The 12,380-nt window shown below is 41.4% G+C and overlaps 1 long non-coding RNA gene across 1 annotated transcript; it reads left to right on the forward strand.

Annotated features, from left to right (window-relative positions):
- The first annotated feature begins 7,072 nt into the window (after positions 1-7,072).
- Positions 7,073-11,968, forward strand: LOC117064389. Its single transcript, XR_004429430.1, has 2 exons — positions 7,073-7,372; positions 11,805-11,968. It is a non-coding gene; the product is annotated as an uncharacterized LOC117064389 (long non-coding RNA).
- Positions 11,969-12,380: the final 412 nt, after the last annotated feature.

A 12,380-nucleotide genomic window follows, 5' to 3' on the forward strand; every position in this document is an offset into this window, starting at 1 on the left:
ATCTGGGCTGTCATACAAACTGATCTGCTACTGGGGCCTCATGACCTAGCAGATCCAAAAGTATTCGACGTATTTGTGGCAGATGCGAATGCTGTTTAGAACCTTTGGGAGGTCACTGTAGAAGCACAATGCAAAACTTCAGGATTTTGGAGCAAAGCTTTGTCATCATTTGCACACACAGTGTTCTCTTTTGATAGCTCCTGGTGTGCTACAGGAGCTATCAAAAGAAGAAGTAGGGACAGAATCTGTGACTCTGAGCCACTAAGTAAACATTCAACCTCTTCTGCCCTTCAAGAACTGGGAAATGTCTGAAAAAACAAGCAATGAATCATGTAGATAGCAGCACTCCATTACAAGTTGTAGTTTCATACATGAGACTGGTCTCAAGCAAGACCAAAAGGTAAAAGTAAGAGGCTCAAATTTGCATGGCCCCTCTCTTGCTGCATTAACCGTTGTCTCTCAATGCAAGCATACTGTAACATTTTGATGGAAGAGGAAAATACTGAGTCTTGCTTACGGATAATTCTATGTAACATGCTGGCATCACCTAAAAGTGGAGAACTGCAAGAGTACTGCCCCATCCAAGAAAACCCTTCAGCAGCCCCATTCTTCAGGAACCGTGAAGGACTATGGCAAGGTAAACACTTTCTGTGGGTAGAACTCCAAAAAATGCCCCCAAGTGTTCTTTTCCTTGGAAGGAAATTATCAGGGTTGTATATCTATGTACATAAGCTAATAGATTGTGCAGATAATCCAAAATCTCAAAGGACCAGAATTAGAAAATGGGTAACAAAGAGGTGTGGGGAAGAGATGTGTCACAGTAGAAAGATATTTTTGTCCTACCATAAGTGCTATGAAAGAAATTCTGGGGTATCAAATGGGGTGTGTAGAAGGGATTAAATCAGTAATTATTAGGATTTAGAAGGGAAGTCACCTATACTTTTAAAAACAATGTAATGTAGAGCTTGTCTCCAGAAAAAAAATACATGTATATGGTACATAATTTACATTTTCTGAAGGTTCATGAACCTTCTAACCAAAACGATGCCTACAAATATCTTAGACTAAAGGTTCAAAACATCATTTTCAATAGCACAATCTGATAAGAACTGGAAATCTTTTTCAAATCTGATTTCAAAGTGAACAAAACATGCTTTAAAGCCTAGCCTCCAAGTAGACAGACTGCTTAACTGGGTGCTTCAACATATTAGAATCTATCCAGTCTCTTTCCCATTCAGTCTGTTTTATTCTCTTTGCCTTGTTCACTCTCTAAAACACAAGAACCAGAACATTTTATGAATAATCTTAGAGATCAACTAACCTAACCCCCTCTCCCTGAGTTTTACTGATGAATAAAAAGACCCCAAAGGTAAAGTGAGGCACCAGCATAGTGTGACAAAATCAGACATAATCATTATAATTAATAGTTACAGTATACTTTCTTTGTGCTACCATGTTTGTTTTACATGTATTGAATGTATTAACTTATTCAATAACTTAATTCTCACACAATTCTACTAGTATCATCTCCAAGGAAACTATGACTTGAGGATTAACTTGTCCCAAGTCACATGGTTGGCATGTAATGAAAGTACCTGGTATGTGGCCTGACATGGGTGGGCATTAAGGAAGAAAATAATAGCAGTTTCTTTCCTTCTTCGTGTTCCTTCTTGATAGAACCATCTGACAATGAAAGGACCCAGACTCAATTTTCCCAACTTTAGAGCCTTTTCTACCCCTGATCCCTCAATCCTGCCTTTCGTGCCATTCCTGTCCTGTGTCTCAACCTGACAATGAAAGATTTATATCGGATCAAATGAAACTCGCATACTTTCTAGTCAGAAGTTTCCCTTGTCAATTTTCCTTGCCACCTCAAAGAAAAGCTTATCTACATTAAGTTCCTTTTTACTGATTTGTATTTTTATGTTCCCCCAAAATTTCACATCGATATACAAGAATCTTCTGTTGCTAGTTTAAATAATTTTCTGCTTAATTCAATGATTATATTTATCTCCAAAATAATATGATCTATTTTTCTTTCTTTATCCTCACTATATATTTCCTTTAACTGAGATCCAGCCATCTGACATATCTAGGTAGACTTGATTTGATATAAAATTATAAACTAACCCTCTTAAGAAAATGTCCAAAGTGACTAACATTGGTTAGGTCAGTAAATATCCTGCTCTTCTGGAAACTGCCTGCCTCTCTTTCCATAAAATGGTTAAGTTTCTTTAACTATTTTCTTCTGGTTCAAATGCTTTACCACGTGACTTCTGTTTTAGATGATTATGGAAAAGAAAGTCAAAACATTGCTGAGTATAAAGCATTCCTGGACTCTGAAACATCAAAATTTCAAACATTAATTATTCTAGTCTAAGTTATAACCAGCTTATCTTGAAACTAATGAAGAAAATGAGAGCTAAATGTGTTTAGCATAAGTCAGATAGATTATATTTAATCAGTGAACATGAATTAAGAGTTTAACAATATTATGCTGAAAAAGAATAAAAATGAGGCCGGGCGCGGTGGCTCAAGCCTGTAATCCCAGCACTTTGGGAGGCCGAGACGGGCGGATCATGAGGTCAGGAGATCGAGACCATCCTGGCTAACAAGGTGAAACCCCGTCTCTACTACTAAAAAATATAAAAAATTAGCCGGGCGAGGTGGCGGGCGCCTGTAGTCCCAGCTACTCGGGAGGCTGAGGCAGGAGAATGGCATGAGCCCGGGAGGCGGAGCTTGCAGTGAGCTGAGATCCGGCCACAGCACTCTAGCCTGGGCGACAGAGCGAGACTCCGTCTCAAAAAAAAAAAAAAAAAAAAAAAAAAAAAAAAAAAAGAATAAAAATGAGGGAATAGCATATTTTCTAGTTTTCTGAACAAAATGCAGGTTTTCATGGCAAGTAACTGACTTTCCCAAGTGGTTTTATTAATTGAAAACCACTTGGTTTAAATTAAAAGTTTATTCAGTCATACTTATTTTATTGTACACTTTGCTTTATTGTGCTTCACAGATACTGTCTTTTATACACACATATATATATAAATTGAATGGTTGTGGCAGCCTTGCATTGAGCAAGTCTATCAGCGCCATTTTTCCAACAGCATGTGCTTAGTTCGTGTATCTGTGTCAAATTTTGGTAATCCTCACAATATTTCAAACTTTTTCTTATTATTGTATCTGTTATGATGATATGTGGCAAGTGATCTTTGACGTTACTATTATAATTGTTTGGGGGTGCCAAGAGCCACACCCATATAAGACTTTAAACTGAATTGGTAAATATGTGTGTTCTGGTAGCACCACCAATCATCTGTTCCCCATCTCTCTCCCTCCCATTAAGTCTCCCTGTTCCCTGAGACACAATGTTAAAACTAGACCAATGAATAACCCTACAGTGGCCTCTAGGCATTCAAGTGAAAGGGAGACTTGCAAGTCTCTCGCTTTAAATCAAAAGCTTGCAATGATTAAGCTTCGCAAGGAAGGCATGTCAAAAGCTGGATAGGTTGAAAGCTAGGCCTCTTGTTCCAAAGGGTTAGCCAAGTTTTGAATGCAAAGGAAACGTTCTTGAAAAAAAATTAAAAGTGCAACCTCAGTGAATATAGGGATAAGAAGAAAGTGAAACAGTCTTTTTGCTCATCTGGGGAAAGTTTTAGCGGTCTGGATAGGTCAAATCAGACATATCATACCTATAAGCCAATGTTTAATCCAGAACAAAGCCCCAGTTCTCTTCTTTTCTATGATGACTGAGAGACATAAGAAAGCTGCAGAGAATTTTAAAGCTGGCAGACACTGGCTGATGAGGATTAAGGAAAGAAGCTGTCTCCATACATAAAAGTGCAACGTGAAGCAGCAAGTGCCAATGTAGACACTGCCATAAGTTATCCAGAAGATCATTGATAAAGGTGGCTACACTGAACAACAGTTTTTCAGTGTAGACAAAATAGCCTTATGTGGAATGAGATGCTGTCTAGGACTTCATCTGACATGCTTTATTGTGATAATCATTTTATTGAGGTGGTCTGGAACTGAATCCCCAATATCTCTGACATATGCCTGTAATTTGCAAGGGGGAAAACAACTTTCTGCTATTACATTCAAAATGGATTTTGAAGGGGTCAGTTTTCCTTTTTCTTTGTTTCTTTTTTTTGAGACGGAGTCTTGCTCTATCACTCAGGCTGGAGTATAATGGCACAATCTCTGCTCACTGCAACCTCTGCCTCCCAGGCTCAAGCAATTCTGCTGCCTCAGCCTCCCAAGTAGCTGGGACTATAGGCACACGCCACCATGCCTGGCTAATTTTTGTATTTCAGTAGAGATGGGTTTCACCATATTGGCCAGGCTGGTCTTGAACTCCTGATGTCATGATGTGCCCACCTTGGCCTCCCAAAGTGCTGGGATTACAAGCATGAGCCACTGCCCCTGGCCCAGGAGTCAGTTTTCTATATCACTTGACTTTCTGTGCTCAGAAAGTTCAGCAACATGTTGCTCTAGGTCTTTGTTTAAAAAAAAGTTATTGTGCCCAAATTATTAGAAATTTTCTAAGACTTAGTATCTATTTCTTTATTAGAACCGAGAAAAAGAGAGATCACAGGTAGTGTCTGATCAAAAACCACAAGTATGCTGCACACTTGGCCTATTTAGGATTCAAGTTAGAAACTGTCAACTGAGAGATGTTAATTATCTTCTTTTTAAAAGTTGCTTGTAGATCCCCTTTTTCAGCCCAGAATATTTTATAAAATGACACTGATATGTTTTGAATATATGTTCCCACCAAATTTCACACTGAATTTTAATCCCCAATGTTGGAGGCAGGGGCCGGTGGGAGGTGTTTGGGTCATGGAGGCAGATCCCTTAGGCTTGGTGCTGACTTCCTGATATGGAGTTCCTGCAACATCCGGTAGTTACAAATTGTGGCACCTCCCCACCGCTTTTCTCTCTTGCTCTTGCTGGCCTTCCACCATGAATAAAAGCTCCCTGAGGCCTCCCCCAGAAGCCTAACAGATGCCAGCACCATGCTGTACAGCCTGCAGAACTGTGAGCCAATTAAACCTGTTTTCTTTATAAACTACCCAGTCTCAGGTATTTCTTGATAGCAATACAAGAATGGACTAATACAGACTGATTTGTTTTATGCGACCACCAGAGCCAGTGCCAGAGAAAAGGCAAGTAGGCAAGATAAAAGGAGACTTTATTACGTAGCCAATGTAAAGAAAGAGGAGGCGAGGTTCACCAGTCTCCCACGGCGGAGGCTGAGGAAGTCCCTCCGGCGTTCTCAGGGGAGGTTCCTAAGTCCACATATGAGGAGGGGGCCGAGGAAGTTCACGCCGGGTGCCTGCCTGGAGCGGCTTTTATGTCTTGGGCCTGGGAGTGGAAGGGTGGTAGGCGGGATGCCCGCGGGTCGAGGGCCGTGTGGTGGGCCCGGCCAGGTAGGTTTCGATTTCCTCCGTCGGATGTCATGCTGCGCCTGTGCAGTTGACCTGTGCCTTTCCCGGGCGCGGGAAAGTTGGTGACGAAGAACCCGGAAGTACGCCATGTTAGTCACCTTTGTTCTTTGTTTTCCTCTCCCTCCGTCCAGACACAGACATACTATTTTTGTGTGTGTGGTAAATTCTTCCAGTTTCTCACCTTGTATACCCAGCGCTGCCCTAATCAGACCTAGGGAGTTTCATCATACTTCTTTCAATACAAAGATTGTAAATATCTATGAACTCTTTTAAGACAATTTGTATTCTGCCATCACGCTTCCTAAGCTACCTTGTGGATCCACATGCAACAGAATCAGAACTTTCAAAGCAGTCACCAAACATGTAATTGACAGCTTTTAAAAAAAATTCAAAATGAGATTAACAAGCACCGAAGGTGTTATTCTCTTGTATTTCTTTTAGCAGCATTCCATCACTATCTGTTTCTTCCATTTCAGAAATCTGCAGAACTGCTGTAGAATATCAAGCAGTTATTCTTGTAAAGTGAATTTTTTTTTTTAGCTCACTGCAAAACATCTATTCACCCATGTTTTAGTCTTTTGTTCATTCTCTTCCAAGTATGTACTTGGGAAAACAACAGGACACCAACCAGACAAGCTCATTACCATTGTCTGTAGATAATCTTTTACAGTTGGTGTGAAAAATCTCACCCTGAACTATGGTGGTTATAGTGAAAAGACCCATGGACACAAGTATGACTTGTGAACATAATTCATAAAGCACCCAGAGCCCCAGTGTGGCAACACCAGATGAATGAAAAAGGTTCTTCTACCAAGTTATGAAAATCATGTCATTCTCAATTTCCCTCAACAGTATCCAAATTTTAAAAAGAATATAAGTATAATGATGAAATACTACAAAAATATCATTTGAGATCACATTGCACTCAATGAAAATTATCCATGTTTATGAAAATAAAGATCTGTATCCAAAAAAGATAGCGAAATGTCCACAATAAATTATAAACACCAGACCATCAGGGACTTCGATCCCTTTATCCCAAGGCCTAGAAAACTGCCCAGCACCTAATAACAATACTGACTTTTGAGTATTTCACCACGTGCCAGGCAGTTCTGATAGGCTCTATATTTCAACTTAAGGCTTACAGGCCACCAGTGAGTCTATAAAGTTTCAGTTTATATATGAGAACTGAAGCACGGGGTTAGATAATCTTCTGAGACAACACAAGTTAGTAGCAGACGGGTTAAGCTCAGGCCGCGCATGTCTAGAATATGCACACTTACATGCTTGTTGAAAAAACTGTGTTGATTAGGATCAGACTAGCTTTAGAAAATAGAAGTTAAAAAAGGCAATAGACTTTGGCCAATTATTTGGGCAAAACGTCAAATGTCAGATATGTCGAGGCATGGGTAGCCTTCTAAGGGGCCATATCTAGGGAAGAAAAAAGTTTGACTTAACAAATACGAAAGTGAGAGAAATAATGAAAGAGTAAAATAACAGGATTGTGATGGGGCAGAGGTGGCCTGCCCAGACGAGGCGGGGACGACTCAGCAGGACAGAAGGGAGGGAAGCTCCACAGGCCAGGGCCCTCTTCCAGATGAAAGAACCTCCCATCCTAAGTGTCTGGCGTTCCAGGAACACTTTCGCTGGCTGAGCCGGCTCAGTGAGGCAGGGCGTCCAAGCCTTCAGTCCACCTGCCCTAGCCGCTGAAAAACCGAGGAACGCGCAACTCAGCAGCTCCGCTCACGCATAACAGGAGGAGACACCGCCCACACGCTAGACGTGCTGTGATTGGCCCCATCTACCCCCGGACCGAGATTCCTATTGGCCCCAGGTGCCGAGCATGCGCACTTTGGGCGTGGGCGAGTGTGTGGAATGGGAGGAGGTCGCGCTGTCCATGGGCGTCCCTGGCCTACGCCGCCCGGGTGAGCGCTCCAGAGGCTGCGATCCTCAGGTCCCGACCGCCCGCCTAGCACTGGCCTGATGGGGAAGCGTCCTGGGGCTGGAAGGGCAGCCGGCTTGCCCGCGTGGTTCCCACGCCCCTCGGACTCGGGGGAGTCGCCGCGGGTGCTGGCTGCGCGCTCGGTCGTAGGGGGGACCCCAGGAGCGCCTCCCTGGGCCCCGCGTCGGCCTCTGCGCAGGGAAGCCCCTGGGCGGTGTGAGGCCTCTCTGCCTGCTGCGCCGTTGGCTCTAGACGCTTCCCAGGCCCGGGGAAACCGCAGGCGTGGACGCGGGGAACGGGGGACGTGATGGGGAGGGGCGCGCCCCGGGACCCGGGGAACTTCCGAGCGTCCACCTGGCCGGAAGCCCCGCCCGCAGTCGCGTAGTCCCTGGGCCTGCCGGGGCTGGGGCCTCCGCTGACAGGCGTGGGACGGTGGTGCTGGGTTGTGGCTCTGACGCAGGGATGAGGGGTTGATCTGGGAAGCCCTCAGGATGTATGTGGCTCCTGGAACGTGACGCGCATAGTTATCTTCAGTAAGGTTTTCAACGCCATGTTTCCGCAGAACTTGGTTATAATAACCATATCGCATTCCACGTAGTACTTTTGGGAAGTTACTTATTTTAACAGATACTACTTGTTGAATGTCCTCTTGTTTGCCAGGTGCAGTTCTCATCCCTAGGGGCGGAGACTTGAAGAAGATATATTCCGTTATTTTCTTTTTTAATGTGTGAGCTAACAATGATTTTATCCTTTGCTGCCTTTTTTTCCTTTCAAATTTATTTATGTATTTTTTTATTATTATATTTTAAGTTCTAGGGTACATGTGCACAACGTGCAGGTTTGTTACATATGTATACATGTGCCGTGTTGGTGTGCTGCACCCGTTAACTCGTCATTTACATTAGGTATATCTCCTAATGCTATCCCTCCCACTTCTCCCCACCCTACGACAGGCCCCGGTGTGTGATGTTCCCCACCCTGTGTCCAAGTGATCTCATTGTTCAATTCCCACCTATGGGTGAGAACATGCGGTGTTTGATTTTCTGTCCTTGCGATAGTTTGCTCAGAATGATGGTTTCCAGCTTCATCCATGTCCCTACAAAGGACTTGACCTCATCCTTTTTTTTATAGCTGCATAGTATTCCATGGTGTATATGTGCCACATTTTCTTAATGTAGTCTATCATTGACGGACATTTGGGTTGGTTCCAAGTCTTTGCTATTGTGAATAGTGCCGCAATAAACATACGTGTGCATGTGACTTTATAGCAGCATGATTTATAATCCTTTGAGTGTATGCCCAGTAATGGGATGGCTGGGTCAAATGGTATTTCTAGTTCTAAATCCTGGAGGAATCGCCACATTGTCTTCCACAATGGTTGAACTAGTTTACAGTCCCACCAACAGTGTAAACGCATTCCTATTTCTCCACATCCTTTCCAGCACCTCTTGTTTCCTGACTTTTTAATGATTGCCATTCTAACTGGTGTGAGATGGTATCTCATTGTGGTTTTGATTTGCATTTCTCTGATGGCCAGTGATGATGAGCATTTTTTCATGTGTCTGTTGGCTGCATAAATGTCTTCTTTTGAGAAGTGTCTATTCATATCCTTTGCCTACTTTTTGAAGGAGTTGTTTGATTTTTTCTTGTAAATTTGTTTAAGTTCTTTGTAGATTCTAGATATTAGACCTTTGTCAGATGGATAGATTGTAAAAATTTTCTCCCATTCTATAGGTTGCCCGTTCACTCTGATGATAGTTTCTTTTGCTGTGCACAAGCTCTTTAGTTTAATTAGATCCCATTTGTCAATTTTGACTGTTGTTGCCGTTGCTTTTGGTGTTTTAGTCATAAAGTCCTTGCCCATGCCTATGGCCTGAATGGTATTGCTTAGGTTTTCTTCTAGGGTTTTTATGGTTTTAGGTATAACATTTAAGTATTTAATCCATCTTGAATTAACTTTTGTATAAGGTGTAAGGAAGGGATCCAGTTTCAGCTTTCTACATATGACTAGCCAGTTTTCCCAGCACCATTTATTAAATAGGGAATTCTTTCCCCATTTCTTGTTTTTGTCAGCTTTGTCAAAGATCAAGTGGTTGTACATGTGTGATATTATTTCTGGGGGCTCTATTCTGTTCCAGTGTTCCACATCTCTGTTTTGGTACCAGTACAATGCTGTTTTGGTTACTGTAGCCTTGTAGTACAATTTGAAGTCAGGTAGCGTGATGTTTCCAGCTTTATTCTTTTGGCTTAGGATTGTCTTGGCAATGTGGGCTCTTTTTTGATTCCATGTGAGCTTTAAAGTAGTTTTTTCCAATTCTGTGAAGAAACTCATTGGTAGCTTGATGGGGATGGCATTGAATCTGTAAATTACCTTGGGCAGTATGGCCATTTTCACGATATTGATTCTTCCTATCCATGAGCATGGAATGTTCTTCCATTTGTGTCCCATTTTATCTCATTGAGCAGTGGTTTGTAGTTCTCCTTGAAGAGGTCCTTCATATCCCTTGTAAGTTGGATTCCTAGATATTTTATTCTCATTGAAGCAATTGTGAATGGGAGTTCACTCCTGATTTGGCTCTCTGTTTGTCTGTTATTGGTGGATAGGAATGCTTGTGATTTTTGCACATTGATTTTGTATCCTGAGACTTTGCTGAAGTTGCTTATCAGCTTAAAGAGATTTTGGGCTGAAACGATGGGGTTTCCTAGATATTATAATGATGTCATCTGCAAACAGGGACAATTTGACTTCCTCTTTTCCTAATTGAATACCCTTTATTTCTTTCTCTTGCCTGATTGCCCTAGCCAGAACTTCCAACACTATGTTGAATAGGAGTGATGAGAGAGGGCATCCCTGTCTTGTGCCAGTTTTCAAAGGGAATACTTCCAGTTTTTGCCCATTCAGTATGATATTGGCTGTGGGTTTGTCATAAATAGCTCTTATTATTTTGAGATACATCCCATGAATACCTAGTTTGTTGACAGTTTTCAGCCTTTGCCTTCTTAAAGGTTTAATTTGCCCTTAGGTGGACAGAGAAGCATAAAGTTAATTTTAACTGCTAGTTGGTCGCAGTTCAAAAGCCTCATGTGTGGTTTGAGTTTCAGCTTAGATCTTTCCTTACATGTCGTTCCTGACAGCTCCTCAGATTTAGATAGTGTGAGGATCAAAACTGTATGAAGGTGCTTTACTTTTGATAATCTGTGAACATCAACTAGGATAATTTTGATTGTATTTGAAATGTTTTTCGAACTCTTTGAGAGTCTAGGCAATTTCACTTGGGTTCTTTGATTAATTTGCTAAGTATTAGGATGAAATCAAGAAACCTGCAGTTTTAATTAAATTGCCTTTGATTTTGTTTCTCAAAAAATGGGACAACAAAAATACCCACTTAGGACTACTGTTTCAGGCACTGCCTAATTGCATTTGTCAGAACTTCTTATATTCATTCCATGAGGAATTGAAGACCAGTTCAGTCAAGCAGCTGCCAAGGTTACATGTATAATAAAGGGCACATTCCCAGATCAAGCCCATGTAGACTGACTCTAGATTCTGATTTTGAACTGCTCTATTTCTGAATTGGAGTTTAACTTCTCTGTTACCCCTAGGTTAATGGTGAGTGTTTTCTCTCTCTCACCTGAGTTAATTCCATTAACTCTAATCAGAACCCTAATTTAGCATATTTCCGGTAGAGTTGTCCTACTCTAAAGTTTTTGTGCTATGTCTTAACTGTCTTTTATAAATGAAGGGACATCTTCCTCTGTAACATATGGGTGTATTGTATAATCTTTGAACAGGCAAAGGCATTCCAGAGAAAAGATAGATGAATTTCATATATTTGTATTAAAGCAATCCATTTTATTAAAACATAGATAAATAGTGGATTATTTAGGCAAGTTGCAGTCTATGTAGGTTAACCACTAAGCTATGCTTCCTCTCTTTGCATGAATGTGTGTATACATGTATGAATGTGTGTATTCCTAAAGATGTATCGAGGCTTAGTACTTTCAGGATGAGTTTAGTCCTGCACTGTGCCTTGAAAGATGAAGGGAGGGAGTTAGAGACAAAGATAAATTAACTGGTTAACAGGATCCAGGTCCAAGTCCTTAGATGCCTATTAAAGAGTTCAGGCTTCACCCTGGGGGGAAGTAGGAAGATTTTTGAAAGACTAAGTACTGGAAGGACATGATCAGGTTTGCAACTTAGAACTATCACTGTGGCTGCAGACCTAAGAATAGATGAGAAGGATGGGTAGAAAGGTTAGGAAACTACATTTTCCAAATAAAAACATGGAAAGAACTGAAAGGGTGATCCTTGGAGTAAGAGCCAGGTAGAGAGTTTAGGGACTTAAGGAGGATTTGGTAAGAGATGTATTGTGAATTCTACATCCTAAAATTTTAATTTTTTTTTTCTTTTCTAGAGATGATAAATAGCCAAAGATGTCAGTGGCGCTCATGGACATAGTAAGCATAGTAGGAACTGAAAAACTAGAAGCAATGAAAATGTCAACTATTTTGACCTAAAAGAAGCAGTGTCTTCGGAACATTTGACCATAAAACCAAAAATTAAAGGATGAGAAAAACATTTTTGTGAAGCTTATACTTTCACATTTACTAGAGAGCATTTTTGTATGGATGGGGTTGGGTAAACACTCAACAAAAGTTTCTTTAAAAAGAAGAAACCATCCTGGTTTGATGTTACATAATCACCAGTTGCCCTCTGCTTCCTTCCCTCCCCAAACTGCCCTGTTGCTAGCAGGCTCACCTGAGCTGAGAGGCAGCCCTCACTCCCCATTGGTACCTCACTGGGGCCTTCTTTACACCCTGGAGAACTTCACAGGGAATCTGTATCTGTAACACAAAGGCTTCCTGGTCCAGATGTAGATAATAGGTCTGACTGGATATTTAAGTCCTGCGGACTTACTCTGCCAAAATTATTTACTCATGTAAAAATAATTTATAATTCTTATAAAGTATCCCCATCATAAAATAATGAA

Source organism: Trachypithecus francoisi, unplaced genomic scaffold, assembly GCF_009764315.1.
Source record: "Trachypithecus francoisi isolate TF-2019V2 unplaced genomic scaffold, Tfra_2.0 Lachesis_group2, whole genome shotgun sequence".
In the NCBI taxonomy this organism is placed as follows: domain Eukaryota; kingdom Metazoa; phylum Chordata; class Mammalia; order Primates; family Cercopithecidae; genus Trachypithecus; species Trachypithecus francoisi.